We start from the raw sequence: 23,037 nt of genomic DNA, 5'->3' as shown, positions 1-23,037 counted from the left end.
AAAAAATGCACTGTGGGTTGAATTTTGATTCTCATATTATTGAACTGTAAGTGCCTTTGGTCCTGAATTGATTAGAAAGGATTGTATAAAATAGGCATACTCCAATCAATGGAATGCTTTGACCAATAATTTTAATGGCTTTTGATAGTTCTCCCCCTCTATCTCCTGTTATTTAAATTCACTCTCATTGTCATGAAAGCCCTGACAATCATTTATATTGTCCTCTTGGCAACAGGTCAACATTTTAGGATTACACTGCACTGCCATTGTTCTTGACACACTAATCCTCAGAAAATGCTGCAGATTATTTCATAAGGGGCTTTGTATTAAAACCTATGCTTATTCAAAGTGCCTAAACCTTTTCCATTCCATGTACGACCTATTGGCCTTTTGCTGCTCAAGGTGAATTGATGGGAGAGTGTATAATGATACATGGAGTGAATGCATTGCATGCGCCCAAAATGCTACCCTATTCCCATTAGTGCACTACTTTTAGTGCAGACTTCAAAATAATCAGTGGTCTTCTATTGAGGTAGTTTGTTGTAATGATTTAACTAAAAGGTTATTTTGAATTGATATGTTGACAGAAGGGTTGTGGGTGCGGGTGTATATTTCTCTTTTGAATGTGGGATGTGGTAAACATTTGAGTAGGCTATATAAATATTCAAATTATGAGACAAATATATGACCTTGGAACTTTTCTTGGATATCATTAAAGTTTTCTTTAAAGACAATAATGTTTTGATCATTAACAGAATACATTTGATAAATTACTGACAATTTTCATGGGAAATTGATTATTCTCTCACATTCCTTATGCAGAGAGTAGGGGGACTATTCAGTACTGTATACTGTACTTGGTTATTTGGGAAAGTTGTGCAATATTGTCCTTTATTCAGGACAGATTAACATGATGGAACAACATGGAACAACAGCTGTTGTTTACTATTTCTGTCATCTGTTGTTTTCAACAAAATGTATTATGATGATTTGTATCGATATTTGTTGATTTGATTGCTATTTTGATATAAAGTTACATTACAGATGTAGGATCTTAATTTGACCTATACTGCAAAATAATCATGCAGCAACAGGATTTAAACGTTTAGTCCATATTGTTGCTCGATCGGTGGTTAGGCTATTAGCTGGCCAAAAAGTAGACTACATGAAAAGTGCAATACTGTTAATATCAAATAAAATGAAATTGTATTGGTCACATACACGTGTTTAGCAGATATGTTATTGCGGGTATAGTGAAATGCTTGTGCTTCTAGCTCCAACAGTGCAGTAATATCTAACAAGTAATATCTAACAATTTCACAACATATACCCAATACACACAAATCTAAGTAAGGAATTAATTAAGAATATATACAAATATGGATGAGCGATGTCAGAGCGGCATGGACTAAGATACAGTAGAATAGTATAGAATACAGTATATACATATGAGATGAGTAATGCAAGATATGTAAACATTATTCAAGTGGCTAGTGTTCCATTTCTTAAAGTGGCCAGTGATTTCTAGTCTATGTCTATAGGCAGCAGCCTCTAATGTGCTAGTGATGGCTGTTTAACAGTCTGATGGCCTTGAGATAGAAGCTGTTTTTCAGTCTCTCGGTCTCAGCTTCGATACACCTGTACTGACCTCGCCTTCTGGATGATAGCGGGGTGAACAGGCAGTGGCTCGGGTGGTTGATGTACTTGATGATCTTTTTGGTCTTCCTGTGACATCGGGTGCTGTAGGTGTCCTGAAGGGTGGGTAGTTTGCCCCCGTTAATGTGTTGTGCAGACCGCACCACCCTCTGGAGAGCCTTGCAGTTGCGGGCAGTGCAGTTGCCGTACCAGGCAGTGATACAGCCCGACAGGATGCTCTCAATTGTGCATCTGTAAAAGTTTGTGAGGGTTTTCAGTGCCAAGCCGAATTTCTTCAGCCTCCTGAGGTTGAAGAGGCTCTGTTGCGCCTTCTTCACCACACTGTCTGTGTGGGTGGTCCATTTCAGTTTGTCAGTGATGTGTACGCCAAGGAACTTAAAGCTTTCCACCTTCTCCAGTGCGGTCCCGTCGATGTGGATAGGGGGGGTGCACCATCTGCTGTTTCCTGAAGTCCACGATCATCTCCTTTGTTTTGTTGACGTTGAGTGACTGTGATGAGGTGGTGTTGAAGAAGTCAGGCACAGGAGGGTAAATCACAGAATAACAGGCTTTAATACGCAAAATACAGGTTTACGCAGAAATGCGTCAAACACACTCCAAGGCACAAAACAGGCGCACTGGAAAATACAAGGCACACAGGAAAATACTCCCGTCGATACACAATACACAAGTTCCACCGAGCTTCTCAAACCTCCACAATAAACAATCACCCACACAGACAAGGAAACAGAGGGAACACTTATACCTTGACTAATGAGGGAATAAGGACCAGGTGTGTGTGATTGAAGATAAGACAAATGGAGTGATGATAAATGGATCGGCAGTAGCTAGTAAGCCGGTGACGCCGAACGCCGAAACCTGCCCGAACAAGGAGGGGAGGCAGCCTCGGTGGAAGTCGTGACAGTACCCCCCCCCCCCCCCCCCCCCCCGCCTCGGGGACGGCCTGGAGGACGCGGAGCAGGGCGAGCCGGATGGCGACGGTGGAAATCCCATAACATGGAGGGATCGAGGATATCCCTCACCGGAACCCAGCACCGTTCCTCCGGACCGTACCCCTCCCACTCCACGAGGTACTGAAGGCCCCCCACCCGATGCCTCGAATCCAGGATGGAGTGGACAGAGTAAGCCGGGGCCCCCTCGATGTCCAGAGGAGGTGGAGGGACCTCCCGCACCTCAGCCTCCTGGAGCGGACCAGCTACCACCGGCCTGAGGAGAGACACATGAAACGAGGGGTTAATACGGTAAACAGGGGGAAGTAATAACCTATAAGTGACCTCGTTGACTCTCCTCAGGACTGAACGGCCCCACAAACCACGGGCTCAGCTTCCGGCAGGGCAAGCGGAGGGGCAGATTCCGGGTCGAGAGCCAGACCCAATCCCCCGGTACAAAGACGGGGGCCTCACTGTGGTGGCGGTCAGCGTTGGCCTTCTGACGACACACGGCGCATTGGAGGTGAACGTGGGCAGCATCCCACGTCTCCTCTGCGCACCGAAACCAGTCATCCACCGCAGGAGCCTCGGTCTGGCTCTGGTGCCACAGTGCCAGAACTGGTTGGTAACCTAGAATACACTGGAAAGGCGTTAGGTTAGTGGAGGAGTGGCGGAGAGAGTTCTGGGCATATTCTGCCCATGGCAAGAACACCGACCACTCCCCCGGCCGGTCCTGGCAGTAGGACCGCAGGAACCTACCCACGTCCTGATTTACCCGTTCCACCTGCCCATTACTCTCGGGGTGGAACCCAGAGGTCAGGCTGACCGAGACCCCCAGACGTTCCATGAACACCTTCCAGACCTTGGACGTGAATTGGGGACCTCGGTCAGACACTATATCCTCTGGTACCCCGTAGTGCCGGAAGACGTGTGTAAACAGGGCCTCTGCAGTTTGCAGAGCCGTGGGGAGACCGGGCAGAGGAAGGAGGCGGCAGGCTTTAGAAAAGCGGTCCACAACGACCAGGATGGTGGTGTTACCTTGAGAGAGGGGAAGATCAGTTAGAAAATCAACACTTAGGTGAGACCATGGTCGTTGTAGAACTGGTAAAGGTTGTAACTTACCAGCTGGGAGGTGCATAGGTGCCTTACTCTGGGCATCGAGGGGGCCCCGGCGTACTCTGCCCGTTCCATCCTGGATTCGAGGCGTCGGGTGGGGGCCTTCAGTACCTCGTGGAGTGGGAGGGGTACGGTCCGGCGGAACGGTGCTGGGTTCCGGTGAGGGATATCCTCGATCCCTCCATGTTACGGGATTCCCACCGTCGCCATCTGGCTCGCCCTGCTCCGCGTCCTCCTGGCCGTCCCCGAGGCCGGGGTTGGCGCGCTGCTGGAGCCGTGCGTCAAGGGGTGGGTGATTCTGTGATGAGGTGGTGTTGAAGAAGTCAGGCGCAGGCTTTAATACGCAAAATAAAGGTTTACGCAGAAATGCGTCAAACACACTCCAGGGCATAAAACAGGCGCACTGGAAAATACTCCTGTCGATACACAATACACGAGCTCCACCGAGCTTCACAAACCTCCACAATAAATAATCACCCACACAGACAAGGAAACAGAGGGAACACTTATACCATGACTAATGTAAAAATGTCAGGTCTGCATTTAGCTTTGTTGGTAATTAAGTTGCAGTGAAACCAGACATAACAGCATTCTTTAAAAGACTGATGGCCAGACAGACAGACTGTCTGATCTGTCTATGAATCAGCATGAAGGAATGTTTTAATCTAATTTAATGCATCAGGGAAACCGGTCAACTTTAAGTCCATATTGACACCAATATAATACAGCAGAAATTATTACAGTCCACTGCACAGTAACACTGTCAAGAGACGATAACTGAAACAGACTATTACTCTTATTGTATTTGATGTTATAGTATTCATGAACCATAAACTGTAGTAAAGAAACCCATAACAATATCTTCAATATGTTCAGTGAGTAGATCATTTGAGAGAGTGCTATTGTTTTGCAAAAAAAAAAAGGTCCATTAAAGCCTTTTTCATTGATTCCACTGAAATGCAGCCACAAGGCAACATAGATTAGAGGAAATATAGTATTTGGTTTGATGAAGAGGCAGACAAGCAGTCAGTGGTGTTACTAGTTGAAATGGGGACATTTTCACAGCTGTTGTATCATCGGAGAGCCACAGATTTGTGCCACACTATGCCATTGTTATTATCCTCAATCGCAATTTATTTCACATCACCATATGTTTTAGGAAATATTTTCATCATTCAGTTCCAAGTGTTTATTGTCAGCTGTGGGTTTAGTTTTTGAACAGCTTTTGTCTGTGTTTGTTTGATTTGATGTACTGTATGATTAATTTGATTTGATGTCTCTGCTAAGGGCTATCAAGCTAAAGGGAGTCAAGTGGAAGGCTTGCACTTTCCTCCACAGTGGAACAGGATGCGTGTGATCTGCCTGTCGTGATGAAGGTGTGCTCAGATATCAGACATCTCACTGCTTGACTGGCTCTGAGCCTTTGGTTGAGTGGAGTTAATGAGATATCGTCATCTATAGTTCAAAGTTATGACTGCAGATTAGATGGGTGGGCTGTTTTTAAGAAGATCCAGGGCTGTAACGAGTGTCAGTGTAATGCGGTGGATCAAAATCAGGCGCAGGACACAGAACTCGAGGAAACGTACTTTACTGAACTTGAGTAAAGAAAACAACACAGCAATACCTTCATGCAGGAAGGAACTAACCCGCTCACCAAACGACACACGAAATGAAAAACAACCACGCACAAGACACATTGGGAGCCACTGGGTTAAATAGGGTAGGCGTGATTAAACAAATGGGAAACAGGTGTGTGACATATATAACATAGATCGGCAGTAGCTAGTATTCCAGTGACGACGAACGCCGCAGCCTGCCCGAGCAAGGAGGAGGGGCAGCCTCGGCAGAATCCGTGACAGTTTCCGGAAGGGCAAGTGAAGGGGCAGATTTCGGGTCGAGAGCCAGACCCGGTCCCCCGGTGCATACACCGGAGCCTCACTGCGGTGGCGGTCGGCACTCACCTTCTGCTGCCCGATGGCCCGCTGCAGGCGCACATGGGCAGCGTTCCAGGTCTCCTGCGAGCGCCGAAACCATTCATCCACCGCAGGTGCCTCGATCTGGCTCTGATGCCATGGTGCCAGAACCGGCTGATAACCTAATACACACTGGAAGGGAGTAAGGTTAGTGGAGGAGTGGCGGAGTGGGTTTTGGGCTATCTCTGCCCAGGGGAGGAACGCCGACCACTCCCCCCGCCGGTCCTGGCAATACGACCACAGAAAACTACCCACCTCCTGGTTGACTCTCTCCACCTGCCCGTTACTTCGGGGTGAGACCCTGAGGTAAGGCTGACCGAGACTCCCAGACGTTCCATGAACGCCCTCCAAACCCTCGAGGTGAACTGGGAACCCCAATCAGACACTATATCCTCAGGTATCCCATAGTGCCGGAAGACGTGTGTAAATAGGGCCTCAGCAGTCTGTAGGGCCGTAGGGAGACCGGGCAGAGGAATGAGGCAGCAGGACTTAGAAAACCGATCCACAACGACCAGGATCGTGTTATTCCCTTGTGAGGGAGGAAGATCCGTCACAAAATCCACCGATAGGTGGGACCACGGTCGTTTTGAAACGGGTAGGGGTTGCAATTTCCCTCTGGGCAGGTGTCTAGGAGCCTTACACTGGGCGCACACCGAGCAGGAAGAAACATAAACCCTCACGTCCTTAGCTAAGGTGGGCCACCAGTACTTCCCACTAAGACAATGCACTGTCCGACCGATACCAGGATGACCAGAGGAGGGTGACGTGTGAGCCCAATAGATCAACCGATCGCGGACCGCCAGCGGAACGTACACACGTCCCTCTGGACACTGGGGAGGAGTGGGTTCGTTACGCAACCTCCCACACCACCGGTGCCACCAGACACGACGCCGGAAGAATGGGAGTGGGCTCCACGGAACTCCCCTCCGTGTCATACAGTCGGGTCAGAGCATCTGCCTTAGCATTCTGGGAACCTGGCCTGTACGAAAGGGTGAAACAAAAACGAGTGAGAAACATTGACCACCTTGCCTGGCGAGGGTTTAATCTCTTCACCACCTGGATGTACTCCAGATTGCGGTGGTCAGTCAAAATGAGAAAAGGGTGGTTAGCCCCCTCAAGCCAATGTCTCCACGTTTTCAGGGCTTGGACCACGGCCAACAGCTCTTGGTCCCCCACATCATAGTTGCGCTCCGCCGGACTGAGCTTCTTAGAAAAGAACGCACAGGGGCGGAGCTTGGGTGGTGTGCCCGAGCGCTGGGAAAGTACAGCACCTATCCCAGCCTCCGACGCGTCCACCTCAACCGTGAAAGCCAAGGAGGGATCCGGATGAGCCAGCAATAGAGCCGAGGTAAACAGGCTCTTCAGACGATTGAAAGCCCTGTCCGCCTCAGCTGACCACCGCAAACACACCAGTCCCCCCTTCAGCAATGAGGTAATGGGAGCCGCTACCTGACCAAAGCCCCGGATAAACCTCCGGTAGTAATTGGCAAATCCCAAAAATTGCTGCACCTCCTTCACCGTGGTTGGAGTCGGCCAATTACGCACGGCCGAAATGTGGTCACTCTCCATTTTCACCCCACGCGGACATGTGGTACCCTAGGAAGGAGGTGGACTCCTGAAAGAACAGGCATTTCTCTGCCTTGGCATATAGGTCATGCTTCAACAGTCATCCAAGTACCTTACGCACCAGGGACACATGCTCGGCCCGTGTAGCGGAGTATATGAGGATGTCATCAATATACACCACTACACCCTGTCCGTGCAGATTCCTGAAAAACTCATCGACGAAGGCTTGGAAGACTGATGGAGCATTCATCAACCCATATGGCATGACGAGGTACTCATAGTGTCCTGAGGTAGTGCTGAAAGCCGTCTTCCACTCATCTCCCTCCCGAATACGCACCAGATTGTACGCGCACCTGAGATCCAATTTCGTGAAGAAGCGCGCCCCGTGCATTGATTCCGTCATACATGCTATCAGAGGTAAGGGATAGCTGTACTTGACAGTGATCTGATTAAGCCCACGGTAATCAATGCTCGGGCGTAACCCACCATCCTTCTTCTTCAACGAAAAAGAAACTCAAGGAAACAGGTGAAGTGGAAGGCCGAATGTCAAATCAAATCAAATCAAATTTTAATGGCCACATGCTCCGAATACAACAGGTGCAGACATTACAGTGAAATGCTTACCCTGTCTCAGCGATTCGGAGACATATGTTTCCATAGCCGCCTTCTCCGCCTGTGACAGAGGATACACGTGACTCCGGGGAAGTGCAGCGCCTACCTGGAGATTTATCGCACAATCCCCTGGACGATGGGGTGGTAATTTAGTCGCCCTCTTCTTACTGAAGGCGAGAGCCAAATCGGCATACTCAGAAGGAATGTGCACTGTGGAGACCTGGTTTGGACTCTCCACCGTAGTAGCCCCCAAGAAACCCCTACACACCTCCCCGAGCACTGACTGGACCATCCCTTGAGAGCCCTCTGTTTTCAGGACATAGTGGGATCATGAGTGGTTAACCAGGGAAGTCCCAACACCACAGGATACGCAGGAGAATCAATCAGATAGAGACTAATCCTCTCCTCATGACCCCCCTGCGTTCTCATAGAGAGTGGTGCGGTAACCTCCCTGATTAGACCTGATCCTAGCGGGCAACTATCTAATGCGTGGACAGGAAAAGGCACATCAACACAAACAGAGAATATTGACTATCAATAAAATTCCCAGCTGCGCATGAATCTACTAGCGCCTTATGCTGGGAATGAGGAGAAAACTCCGGAAACACAACCTCTATAAACAACTGACCAACAGGGAGCTCTGGGTGAATCGGGTGCCTACTCACCTGAGATGATCGACCAGTGCTCTGCTTACTGCCTCGACTCCCTAGGGACCCTCCCCAGCACCGACCTCAGTGTGTCCTCTGCGGCCACAGTTGGTGCAGGGGACGGCCCCTCTCCTGGTCTCCCTAAGTGCAGCACCTCCGAGCTCCATGGGGGTAGAGTCGGAGGTGCTGGGGGATGGAATGAATGAGCCCTGATCAGAACCTCTGCGGGTCTCCAACAGGTTATCCAGCCTGATGGACATCTCCACCAGTTGGTCCAGATTGAGATTGGTATCCCTGCAGGCCAGTTCCCGCCGAATGTCCTCCCTTAGGCTGCACTGATAGTGGTCGATCAGGGCCCTCTCATTCCATCCCACGCTGGCTGCCAATGTCCTGAACTCCAGCGCAAAATCCTGGGCGCTCCCCCTCTCCTGTCGTAGGTGGAACAGACGCTCGCCTGCCGCTCTCCCCTCTGGTGGATGATCGAATACCGCCCGGAAGCGGCGGGTGAACTCCTCGTAGCGGACCGATGCAGCGTCAATTCCTCCCCACTCGGTGTTGGCCCACTCGAGCGCCTTCCCCGACAGACAGGAGATGAGGGCGGACACGCTCTCGTATCCCGAGGGTGCCGGGTGGATGGTTGCCAGATAGAGCTCTACTTGGAGCAGGAAACCCTGACACCCGGCTGATGTACCGTCATATGCCCTCGGTAGCGAGAGCCGAATCCCACTGGGCCCAGGTGGAGAAGAGGTGGACTGTGGTATGGGTGGTAGAGTGGTTGGAGGAGGTGTGGGAAGGCCACCTCTCTCCCAACGATCCATCGTGTTCATCACCCTCTCCATGGCGGTGCCGAGCGCCTGGATGACACTCTGCTGTCGTTGAAAACTGCAGCCTCTGCAGAATCCGTGACAAGGGCCTTATGTATCAAGTGTCTCAGAGTAGGACTGCTGATTTGGGATCAGTTTAGCCTTTTAAATCACAATTAATAAGATTTCATGGACAGTGAGGTACCTGATCCTAGAGCAGCACTCCTACTCTGAGATACTTATTGCATACGGCCCCTGATTTTTCTCTTAAGTACCCACTAAACTGGAAATAAAAAAATGTCTCTGAGGTTTTCAAGGTTCATTATGTTCATTGTGTAATGTCTGGTACATAACAACCTGTTCAAACTGATTTAATAGAGTCCTATGTTGATGTGTGTGGTAATATGGCTCCTCCTCTCTCTGAGAATAATATTATGAAGTTCACTTCCTGTTTATCTGACCACTGCTGATGGGAACAACCTGCTTGTGAACTCCAAACATCACAACTACATGAATAGTTTGTAGTTTATTATGTATTAGTTATAAAATGAGTTTGGGAAAAGTGGCATCAAAGGAAGCCCACAGACCTCCCTTTGGCTCCTAACCATGACAGGCTGCTTTCCCCCTGCTATCTTCATTTGATGTCACTCTCTCAGTGGAGACTTTTGGCAGACAGGAGCCTAGCCAATTGTGTCAGTTTCATAGTTTCATTCGTGTTACATGAGTGTGCTGGTTTCCTCAGAGAGGCGGTTCACAGGTAAATGAAAGGAGGTTGTCAGATGATTGTTCCATCACCTCTCTCTGGTTCGATAGAGACAAAAATCTCAAACCCTCACTACAATGGGAAAAGACCAACTGGATTGAGAAAAACTTTCAAAATTGGTCCAAGTTGTTTTGAAGTTTGGTCAGGGTCACCAGGCTCGTTTGCAAGTTCGACCTTTTAAAGCGTGTTAAAGCCGGCGTGCTCCTATTTTCAAACCCTAGCGCCAGGATTTGTAATTTACCTGTCTTAAATGAGCTTGCTTGCGCTGAGGTGGAAGGGGTGGCAATATCTGAGGTGTGTTCTTCCTTTAAAATATTTAAGACCAACCAAAAGCTGGTCTTAGTGGTAACGAGGTTGGTTATAGAATGGATTTTGACAGCCTATACAGCCCTGATACACAGTGCCCATATGCACATGGAACAAGAGAGATGTGCTTTTTGTGCCCGTAATGTTTTCCCCCCATTTTGTTTCATTTTAATAAAAACCAATCATACTCCCCTCTTAATTAAGGCCGTTTTTTTTGTCCTGCCCAATGCATTCACCAAGTAGTCACGACTATTATAAAGGGGTTGGCTTGTGAGACCGCTTTGAAGTAAATCAAAATCACCAAAGATTTATTAGAAGATTAAGTTTGGGAGCATCCCCTTTTTATCTATGTAGGCTATTGTACATTATTTTAGCCAGCTCCTGTTATTGTTTTGGATGTGCATAAAATGCCCGTCATGGAATAAGAGATGAGACGATCCAGTGACACTCGTATTTAGAAATATTTAAATTATTTCCCTTTAACAATTGCTTTATTTTTTTTCGTTTAGTTTGATTAAAAAACAAGCCCTTATACGCTACCCTACTATAACTAAAGATGGTTCAACAGCAATGCGTCTGTTTTGTCTTTCTTATCCTGACCATGCATTAGCCAAATAGCCTATCCATTAAAGGTTTCTAAATGGTCTACTCGCTCATGCTTTTGCATTATTCAGAATTCACATAGGCCTACCTGCAGAGCATAGGTTACTCCATTCAGCTTGTATCGCGCACATCCAAACATATTCAAATTATTCAGTCCTATAACGCCATATAACGATATGTGCTTCACACATACAACACCATTTACAAGAGCCTAGTTTTTTTATTTGAGGAGAAGTGCGATGCGTAAATGGGCCTATACTCATTGAAGCTATGTTGACTTCAACACATTTTTTTTTTACTGCTGCTATTACTCATTACTGTAGCCTACGCTATTTAATAAACTGTATCTATCCACAATGGACTAGGAAGAGAATTGTGCCCCCAGCTGAATTGGAGATGACAATGCAAAGACCGTCAATAGACTACGGAACTTAAGATAACTGCATGCAGAATTAAGCCATGAAACGCATTGATTGGACAGTGAGGGCCAAGCTCTGCTCCCATGTATAATGTATGTATAGCAAAAATATTTTGGACCTATAGCCCTATTGCCAGCGCTATTTTTTGGGAAGTACACAGCTCAAAATGGAAAGCCTAACACCAGCTTTGCAACACTGTGGATATTTCCTCCTTGGTAAACAGAATACACTGGTGGTGTTAGTAGTAAATCAATAATTATACCAATTCCTAAAGTATCAAATCCCTCTGTGCTGAATGACTATCGCCCTGTCGCTTTGACATCCTTAGTTATGAAATGCCTTGAGAAAATTGTGAAAAGTCATATTCTCAGTGTCACCCAGAAGCTCCTCGACCCATTTCAGTTTGCCTATCAGACCAGCAGAGGAGTTGATGATGCCATTCTTACCCTCCTTAACATGGTCTATAGACATCTAGAAGGTGCCAAATCCCATGTCAGGGTTCTGTTTGTTGACTTTTCTTCTGCCTTCAACACAATCCAGCCTTACATTCTGGCACAGAGACTCATTCGGGACTTTTCCTTAGATGGGGGGCTGGTTTTGTGGCTGTTGGACTTCCTGAGCCAACGCTCACAGCGAGTCAAAATAGGTCCCCATGTGTCGGATATACGCAATACCAACACAGGCTCTCCTCAGGGATGTGTTTTGTCCCCACTTCTGTACATCTTGTACACTAATAGTTGTACTAGTTCCCATACTGACAGACACCTCGTTAAGTTCGCTGATGACACTGCCTTGATCAGCCTGTTGCATGATGACGAGGAACATCATGGCCCGGTCCTAGATGACTTTGTAGAGTGGTGTGAGGAATCACACTTGGTCCTCAATACTAACAAGACCAAAGAGATGTGCATAGACTTCAGGAAGCGTACAACACCTACCTCTGCAACATCTATCAGAGGCCAGAATATAGAAATTGTAGAGGAATATAAATATCTGGGTGTCTTTTTGGACAGTAAGCTTCAGTGGAGTAAATGTACAGACCAGATCTACAAAAAGAGCCAACAGAGACTGTATTTTCTAAAAAAGTTGGGTTCTTTTAATATAGACTGTACTATATTGACTCTGTTTTACAAATCCTTTATTGAGAGTATTTTAACTTTTTGTATTGTTTGTTGGTTTGGCAATGCCACTGTCAGTCAGAGAAACATGCTGAGAAGGATTATTACCACAGCAAGTAAGGTACTTGGAGTCAAACAGACAGGCCTGGATGAGATCTTTAAGGTCAGGGCCCTCCGTAAGGCTCACAAAATCATTTTAGACCCAAGTCACCCCCTGTACCTGGACTTTGAATTACTCCCCTCTGGGCGTAGGTATAGGGCACCCCTCAGTAGGAAAAATAGAACGAGACAATCATTTGTGCCAGGTGTGATATCCCTCTTAAATAGCTCGGGCAAATGTTCCCATTGACCCCGTAAGGCCAGCAGGCTAGTCTTTGTTTTGGATGTTTTGGATGTTTTGTTTCTTGTTTCTTATTTTTGTTGGTGCGTGACTGTTGTTGAGAGTTGTATTGTCAATCTTGTTTTGTGTTTAACACCGCTTTGGATGTGTGCATGACACTGCAACAGAATTTCCCCATGGGGACAATAAAGTAAGTAAGTAAGTAAGTAAGTAAGTAGTGACTGACTTTTTTCATTTTTTATATTTTCACCCAGCAGGCCCTTTTGTCCACCATCCCCTCTTCATCCCCTATGTGCCCTGATCAAAGGTAGTGCACTGTATAGGGAATAGGGTACCATTTGGGATGCATAATGGTTTATTTCCCGCCTCATTTCCCTTTCCCCCAGCCAGACTCCAACCTGGCCCTGCTGAGCTGGCGGATTCTACTGAGGAGAAATTATGACCAATTTGTCGCCATTAAATGTGAGATGCTTATTTGATCCACTAAATGGATTGAATTGTGGAAATTGAATGTATATATATTGAAACCATGTTTGCCTCAGCAAACTCATTTTGTAAAGATGATAACAATGCAAATATGCACATTTTTAACTGGAGAAATGTTTGTGGTCTTGATGTTTGTGCAAAATAAATGTATGTACAGTGCATTTGGAAAGTATTCAGAGCCCTTGACTTTTTACACATTTTGTTACGTTACAGCCTTATTCTAAAATTGATTAAATACAAATATTTCCTCATCAATCTACAAACACCCCATAATGACAAAGCAAAAACAGATTTTTAGAAATGTTTACTAATTTATTAAAAATGAAAAACAGAAATACCTTATTTACATAAGTATTCAGACCCTTTGCTATGATATTCGAAATTGAGCTCAGGTGCATTCTGTTTCCATTGATCATCCTTGAGATGTTTCTACAACTTGATTGAAGTCCATCTGTGGTAAATTAAATTGATTGGACATGATTTGGAAAGGTACACACCTGTCTACATAAGGTCCCACAGTTGACAGTGCATGTCAGAGCAAAAACCAAGCCATGAGGTCGAAGGAATTGTCCGTAGAGCACCGAGACAGGATTGTGTCGAGGCACAGATCTGGGGAAGGGTACCAAAACATTTCTGCAGCATTGAAGGTCCCCAAGAACACAGTGGCCTCCATCATTCTTAAATGGAAGAAGTTTGGAACCACCAAGACTCTTCCTAGAGCTGGCCGCCCGGCCAAACTGAGCAATCGGGGGAGAAGGGCCTTGGTCAGAGAGGTGACCAAGAACCCGATGGTCACTCTGACAGAGCTCCAGAGTTCCTCTGTGGAGATGGGAGAACCTTCCAGAAGGACAACCATCTCTGCAGCACTCCACCAATCAGGCCTTTATGGTAGAATGGCTAGACGGAACCCACTCCTCAGTAAAAGGCACATGACAGCCCGCTTGGAGTTTGTCAAAAGGCACCTAAAGGACTCAAGATTCTCTGGTCTGATGAAACCAAGATTTAACTATTTGGCCTGAATGCCAAGCGTCACATCTGGAGGAAACCTGACACCATCCCTACAGTGAAGCATCGTGGCAGCATCATGCTGTGGGGATATTTTTCAGCAGCAAGGACTGGGATACTAGTCAGGATAGAGGGAAAGATGAACGGAGCAAAGTACAGAGAGATCCCTGATGAAAACCTGCTCCAGAGCACTCAGGACCTCAGACAGGGGCGAATGTTCACCTTCCAACAGGACAATGACCCTAAGCACACAGCCAAGACAATGCAGGAGTGGCTTCGGGACAAGTCTCTGAATGTCCTTGAGTGGCCCAGCCAGGGCCCGGACTTGAACCCGATCGATGCAGCGACGCTCCCCATCCAACCTGACAGAGCTTGAGAGGATCTGTCATGAGCCTCTCACTCCACCGGGTTACCACCTTAATTTTCTTCCACTCTGCTCACCACTCTCTCTACTCAGCCTAACTAGCTCCACCTGTCCCTGCTCTGCTCTGCTCTAATTACTCTGCCAGCTGCGCTGCATTACCCACTACCTCTCCCAGTATTTAGGGCCCTGTCTTTCAGCTCTCCGGTGTCAGATCGTCTGCTAAGCTCACACCCGGAACCTGTTTGCTCGCGCTTCTGGCTCACCCTGGTTTTGTGACCCCGGACCTGCCTGATTTTTGGATACTCTTCTGCCCCAGGAGATCCAGACCTGCTTCTGCCATAACGACTCCTGACTACTCTTCAATCCCGGTAACTCTGACCAGCCTTCTGCCTTGCTACTACGTATTTTGGATTTCCCTTGAACTGTACTGCTGCCTTGTTTCATTCCGCCCTGTTGTGTCTGTGTCTCCCCCCCCCAGGACTTCTGGACCACCCACCACCGGCTTCATAGGACGCATCGCTGCCACTGGGGGGGGCACAGACCCAGCACATTGGACGGGATCCCTGTTACCCCTGGAGCCTTCATTCACTCCCTACTTCCCTTTTCCCTTAAGTTTTAATAAACTTTCTGGTGTGACGCAATTGTGGTCCTCTGGTCGTCTGTCTGAACCGTGACAGTACGATCTGACCATTATGGACTCAGCGCACACTTTCCCCGACATGGAAACCGATGAGCATGAGCAGCAGTTCCAGCAGCAGCAACAACAACTCGCCATGATCATTCAACTCCTCACCAACCTTACCCCAGCCAGTCTGCCCACCAGCCCTGCCCCCGAGTTACCTGCCCCGGTCATTGCAGCCGCTGCTCCGGAACCCAAGATTGGAAACCCCGAGCGGTTCAACGGCGACTCAACCCAGGTCCGGCCATTCCTGACTAGCTGCCGACTTCAGTTCTCCTTGCAGCCAAGGACCTTCGCCACGGAGGGGGCTAAAGTTGGGTATGCCATCACTCACCTGACGGGCCGAGCTCGACTCTGGGGAACAGCAGAGTTCGAACGTCAAACCCCCGCATGTGCAACCTTCGACCTGTTTGCTGAGGAGATGCTGAAGGTGTTTGACCTGGATTCACCAACCGCAGAGGCGTCTCGTGAACTGTTCAGTATTCGACAAGGCAGACGTACAGTCGCAGACCATTCCATCGACTTCCGAACCCTGGCTAGACGAAGTTCTTGGAACACACCATCGTTGGTGGACGCGTTCTTCCATAGTTTGGCTGACTATATCAAGGACGAGTTGGTCTCCCATGAACTGCCTTCCACTCTTGATGAAGCCATCGCACTGACTGTCAGGATCGACAGAAGGATACAGACCCGTCGTCGTGAGAGGGGGCGCCAAGGTCCACCTACTACCGGCATTCGGAGAGATCCGACTGGGCTCCTGTCATCTACTGCCACTCACCCAGGTCAGTTTGATCAGTCTGAGCCTATGGAGATTGGGCGAGCCTCTCTCACTCCTGCAGAGCGCCAGCGCCGCTTCACCTCAAACCTCTGCCTCTATTGTGGAGGTGATGGACATCGTGTGGTAACCTGCCCTTTAAAGGGCCGAAGCTCACCGGGCATAGGGGGAGTCCGGTTGAGTTCAATGACCATCCAGTCCTCCGACCGCAAACCCCTGCTGCAAGTTCACCTCCGCCTCTCTGACTCAACTCACACCCTGGCTGCTCTGGTGGATTCTGGCGCCGAAGCCAACATAATGGACATCAAGCTGGCACGCCAACTGGGACTGGAGAACCTCCGTTTGACACCTCCTATTCCTGCCCGGGCACTGGACGGACACTTACTCGGATCGGTCACTCATGTCACGGCCCCGGTCTCGATGGGTCTGTCCGGAAACCATCAAGAAACTATCCAGTTTCACCTGCTCCCCTCTCCAGGCCAACCCCTCATCCTGGGTTACCCATGGCTCCGCCGGCACAACCCTCAGCTCGACTGGGTGACCGGGGTGATCAGGGAGTGGGGAGAGGACTGCCACCGAACCTGCCTGCTTGCTGCCGCACTACCCCCTCGGCCAGTACCTACTAACTCCGCTCCTGACCTCTCCAATGTCCCAGAATGCTACCATGGTCTCAGAGAGGTGTTTAACAAAGCAAGAGCCACATCTCTGCCCCCTCACCGACCGTACGACTGTGCCATCGACCTCCTCCCTGGAACAGCCCCTCCAAAGGGTCGTCTTTATTCATTGTCTGCTCCTGAAAGAAAGTCCATGGAGGACTACATCAATGGCTCTCTGTCCGCAGGATTAATCCGTTCATCTTCATCTCCTGCTGGTGCTGGCTTCTTCTTTGTGGGGAAGAAGGACGGATCTCTTCGCCCCTGCATCGACTACAGGGGACTCAACGACATCACAGTGAAAAACCGTTACCCTCTGCCTCTGCTCACCTCTGCTTTTGAGTTGCTCCAGGGAGCCACTGTTTTTACCAAGTTGGATCTCAGAAACGCTTACCACCTAGTGCGGATCCGGGAGGGAGATGAATGGAAAACCGCATTCAATACACCAACAGGCCACTACGAGTATCTGGTTATGCCTTTTGGCCTCACCAATGCTCCTGCTGTGTTCCAGGCTCTAGTGAATGATGTACTGCGGGACATGTTAAACAAGTTTGTCTTCGTTTACCTGGATGACATCTTAATCTACTCCAGAAACCTGTCTGAACACACCCGCCATGTCCAGCAAGTCCTTCATCGTCTTCTGGAGAATTCCCTCTACGCCAAGGCAGAGAAATGTGAGTTTCACGTCAAGACAGTGGCCTTCCTGGGGTACATAGTGGCAGAGGGAAGTATCCAAATGGATCCTGCCAAAGTATCAGCAGTCACTTCATGGCCAGTTCCGGAGAACAGAAAGAAGCTGCAACAGTTTCTGGGGTTTGCTAACTTCTACAGAAAGTTTATCCGGAACTACAGTACCGTTGCTGCCCCTCTCACTGCTCTAACCAGCACCAAGCAACCCTTCACCTGGACCCCAGCAGCCGACAAAGCCTTCAGTACCCTCAAGGTGAGGTTCACCTCCGCTCCCATCCTCCAGATGCCTGATGTGGACCGGCAATTCATTGTGGAGGTGGACGCCTCGGATGTGGGAGTTGGTGCTGTGATTTCTCAGTGGGCTGCGGAGGATAGGAAGCTCCATCCCTGTGCCTTTTTCTCACGTCGGTTGTCCCCCTCTGAGTGCAATTACGACATAGGGAACCGTGAGCTGCTGGCTGTGAAGCTTGCCTTGGAGGAGTGGCGTCACTGGCTGGAGGGGTCCACCATTCCATTTCTCGTTTGGACCGATCATAAGAACTTGGAGTACATCCGCACGGCCAAACGGTTGAACTCCAGGCAGTCCCGCTGGGCCCTGTTCTTCACCAGGTTTAATTTCACTCTGTCATACCGGCCTGGATCACGCAACACCAAGCCAGACGCCCTCTCCCGTCAATTCCAGAAGGATGACACCCCCTCCAAGGACCCTGTGTCGATTCTGCCAAGTCCCTGCATCGTTGCAGCTCTGACCTGGGCTGTTGAGGAACAGGTGCTGGAGGCTCTCCGTAACCAGCCAGGTCCCAGCACTTGCCCAGCTGACCGCCTTTTTGTCCCCGAAGACCTGAGGTCCCAGGTCGTTCAGTGGGGACATGACTCCCGCCTAGCTTGTCACCCTGGCTCCACCCGCACTTACAACCTGCTCGCCCAGAGGTTCTGGTGGCCCTCTCTGAGAAGGGATGTACGGGAATTCGTCCAAGCCTGCCCCATCTGCAACCAACACAAGTCGTCCTGCCAGCCCCCAGCCGGATTGCTGCAGCCCCTGCCTGTGCCCAGACGTCCCTGGTCTCACATCGCCCTTGACTTTGTCACGGGGCTGCCCCCTTCAAGTGGCATGACCGTCATTCTCACCATAGTTGACCGTTTCAGCAAGATGGCACACTTCATTCCCCTCCCCAAGCTCCCAACCGCCAAGGAGACCGCCCAGGTGGTCCTGGAACACGTCTTCCGGATCCACGGACTGCCAAAGGATGTAGTTTCTGACCGTGGTCCACAATTCTCCTCCGCTTTTTGGAAGGAGTTCTGTCACCTGCTGGGAGCCACAGTCAGTCTGACTTCCGGATTCCATCCCCAATCCAATGGGCAGTCAGAGCGGGCTAATCAGGAGCTCGAGAAGGCACTGCGATGCATGACTTCACGCAACCCCCACTCCTGGTCGCAGCAATTGACATGGGTGGAGTACGCACACAATTCTCTGACCTGCTCTGCCATCGGTATGTCCCCTTTCCAATGTGTTTATGGATACCAGCCTCCTCTATTTGCCAGCCAGGAAGAGGAGGTTACTTGCCCATCTGCACTTGCTTTTGCCCGTCGATGTCGCCGCACCTGGTCACAAGCCCGAGCCACACTCCTCAGATCCGTTGCCAGCTACACTACCGGGGCCAACCGTCGGAGAATTCCTGCTCCCACCTACCATGTTGGTCAAAGGGTGTGGTTGTCATCGAAGAACCTGCCACTCAGGGTGGAGTCGCAGAAGCTGGCACCTCGGTTCATTGGCCCATTCCCTATCATAAGAGTGATTAGCCCAACTGCTGTCCGGCTCCAACTGCCTAATTCCCTGAGGGTGCACCCCACTTTCCATGTGTCTAAGATTAAGCCCATCCATGAGAGTCCGCTGGTCCCTGCTGCGCCTTGTCCTCCTCCTCCACGGCTCGTCGATGGTGGTCTGGTTTACACCGTCCGCCGCCTGCTTCGGTCCAGACGGAGGGGTAGGGGTCTCCAGTACCTCATTGACTGGGAGGGCTATGGACCTGAGGAAAGGACCTGGGTGCCAGCTAGTCGGATTGTGGATAGGACTCTCATCACCGCTTTCCACCAACGGCATCCTGATCAACCTGCAATCCGTAGGGGCCGCCCCAGAGGGGTCCCTAACCGTCCTGCCCGCTCGGCTTCCTGTCCTGTGCCTGATCCTGTCTCGGGACCTGTCCCATCTCCCGACCACGGCCCTCCGGCTTCCTCCGAGGATGAGGACGTTCACTCGGACCGTTCGGAGGAGTTCTAGCCCTCCTCCGGCTCCCCTCCTCCCGCCCGGCGTGGTGTTGCTCTTGGGACTTCTGGGGCCGTCCCTTGGGGGGGGGGTTCTGTCATGAGCCTCTCACTCCACCGGGTTACCACCTTAATTTTCTTCCACTCTGCTCACCACTCTCTCTACTCAGCCTAACTAGCTCCACCTGTCCCTGCTCTGCTCTGCTCTAATTACTCTGCCAGCTGCGCTGCATTACCCACTACCTCTCCCAGTATTTAGGGCCCTGTCTTTCAGCTCTCCGGTGTCAGATCGTCTGCTAAGCTCACACCCGGAACCTGTTTGCTCGCGCTTCTGGCTCACCCTGGTTTTGTGACCCCGGACCTGCCTGATTTTTGGATACTCTTCTGCCCCAGGAGATCCAGACCTGCTTCTGCCATAACGACTCCTGACTACTCTTCAATCCCGGTAACTCTGACCAGCCTTCTGCCTTGCTACTACGTATTTTGGATTTCCCTTGAACTGTACTGCTGCCTTGTTTCATTCCGCCCTGTTGTGTCTGTGTCTCCCCCCCCCCAGGACTTCTGGACCACCCACCACCGGCTTCATAGGACGCATCGCTGCCACTGGGGGGGGCACAGACCCAGCACATTGGACGGGATCCCTGTTACCCCTGGAGCCTTCATTCACTCCCTACTTCCCTTTTCCCTTAAGTTTTAATAAACTTTCTGGTGTGACGCAATTGTGGTCCTCTGGTCGTCTGTCTGAACCGTGACAGGATCTGCAGAGAAGAATGGGAGAAACTCACCAAATACAGGTGTACCAAGCTTGTAGCATTTTCTAAAAACCTATTTTTGCTTTGTCATTATAGGATATTGTGTATATTGATGAGTGGGGGGAAACAATTTAATCCATTTTAGAATAAGGCTGTAACCTAACAAAATGTGGAAAAAGTCAAGGGGTCTGAATACTTTCCGAATGCACTGTATGTCTTTGATGTCATGACTGGTACCAGTTTTGAAGAGACCAGTGACATATCAAAACATATAAATTAACTTTTGATGACAGATATGTTTTTCACTGATATTGATCACTTTACGACAGCATACATTTTTCATATAATGAGAAAGTAGTCCAATGATTTCCTGGAAATCTTTTTGGAAAAGCTCAGTGGATTTATTCTGGTCAGACTGTTAGCTCAAACAATGCATTTAGCCAAAAGGTGGAGTGTCCACTATGAGATGAAATGAGGTACAGTACTTGCTCAACCTCTGAAAAAGAGGTCCAGGAGGTATCCTTATCTCCCCAGCAGAACTGGCAACCAGGGACTGGCAGAGATAAGTAAACTAATCACTCAGCCACAAAATGTGTGCGTCCCAAATGGCACCATATTCCTATTATAGGGTACTACTTTTGACCAGGGCCCATAAAGTACTGCACTAAATAGGCAACAGGGTGCAGGGCTTTCCTATGTGCCTGAACTGAATGAGAATCTTTCGGCTTCCCATATTGATATTTTAAGACAACCAGTAGGTATAGATGTCTACAGATTCAAGAAAACAACTGCTGCGATTATTTGTATTGCTTTGTAAGAAGTGAGGCAGAAAAGGGATAAAACACCCTGTGTACATATTTGTCTGTACTTCTACACTTTGTCAAACTGGCAATGAACTGTGTATACACTGAAATAGGTAGTGATAGGAAGGTGCTTTCATAGTGTGGGTAGTAGCCTACTGTGCATAACATAAGACAGTGATGCAATCATAAACGATTACAGTCACCAGTACTACAGAGGGTTTTCCTTAAGGCGGCAGGTAGCTTAGCGGTTAGACCGTTGGGCCAATAAATGAAAGGTCGCTGGTGAAAAATCAGTTGATGTGCCTTTGAGCAAGGCACTTAACCCTACTTTGCTCCAGGGGCACCGTATTACTATGGCTGACCCTGTAAAATAACACATTTAACTGAACCTATCCGTGTATGTGACAATAAAACATAAATATTTTATTTTGAAGCAGAAATAGATTTTTATAAAATACATTTTTTTTTTACTATTGTCCATTATTCATCCAGGGTCCTATCCTCAGGAGATTCCCTGTAGTCCTACCGTGGCGTTTAACACATTACTGGTGCAGCACTGTGTAATATGCTTTAAAATACTGCTTTTTTGGTCCAACAAAATGTGGAAAAAGTCAAGGGGTGTGAATACTTTCTGAAGGTACTGTACTTTACTGTGACCTTACACTTTGCAGTTCCCTTGGGTATTTGAGTATATAAAATGCCGAAAGAATGAGATGGGAACCAAAACCACTTAAAGAGAAAATGTGTTGTACTGTATATGTAATGATGTAATTATAAGGCTTTTAAACTGGATGCAGCAGGGGAAGCGCTTTCCTGCTCTTTCCTCACCCGCATTCTTCCAGCTAATGGTGTAATTTAGTCTGGAAACAAAAACAAATAACTGTATTTTGTCACGCAGCTGCTTTTTAAAATTTGATTATTATTATATTTTATAGGGGGTAGATCAGCTTTAATATTGCAGATAGATTGTGGGTTCTAACAATATAATTGTCTGCATAATTTCCAATCCCCCATATATTAAAAAATATATATTTTCCCCTAACCCTACCACCCCTCCGCAGATGTTTAGCTAGTTTTAATATCTCTCTCTCTCTCTGAACTCCATAAGTATTGAGTGACTTGATAGAAGATAATGCTTACTCAGTTTGTCAGTTTAAAAGGCAAAGATGCTAGATAGAACACTAGTATATGTCAGGGTTAGCATGGAGACTTGACACAAGCAGGAATATTACAAGCCGACAGTTGCCTAGGCATTTAGTTCATCCCCATTCTGGGTGGATTACATGTGCATTAGCAAGATGTTGATTTGAATGTGCCTTTAGCTTTAATTCAGGTTAATCTGACTATACCCTCACAGGAAACGAGGACTGAACTGTATAAGCTTTCTGTAAGAGTTTAAGCTTAATGCTGTTAAATACAGTATACAATACTTAATTCACTAAATACAGTATAGTGAATGCAAGGCAAATACAGACATATTTCAAATGAAACATTTCCCTTCTGCGTAATACAATACCTCTAAAGACACTGTATTCTGGAAGGTAAATAACGTCCCTCACCATCTTGAAGTAGAGACATATCAGTTGATATTTGCAGCTTTCCTCCACCTGTCAAATACCACTACCTCAGATATCTCTGGAGACAGGATCCCCTATTACAGTCAGTCAGTCCTCTAGTTATAGTTAGCTATTAGGCTGAGTTGACATACTTTCTCTCT

At 48.4% G+C, this 23,037-nt stretch overlaps 1 protein-coding gene across 1 annotated transcript in view; it reads left to right on the top strand.

Moving 5' to 3' along the window:
• LOC311099125 (double-stranded RNA-specific editase B2-like) overlaps positions 1–23,037 on the top strand; it is a gene marked incomplete at its 5' end in the record, with an annotated part of 45,355 nt that overhangs the window by 475 nt on the left and 21,843 nt on the right. The window lies entirely within an intron of this gene.

Source organism: Coregonus lavaretus, assembly GCF_964263955.1.
Source record: "Coregonus lavaretus genome assembly, chromosome: 23".
NCBI lineage: Eukaryota > Metazoa > Chordata > Actinopteri > Salmoniformes > Salmonidae > Coregonus > Coregonus lavaretus.
Note: the sequence above shows the minus strand (reverse complement) of the source record. Positions and strands in the feature narration are given on the sequence as shown.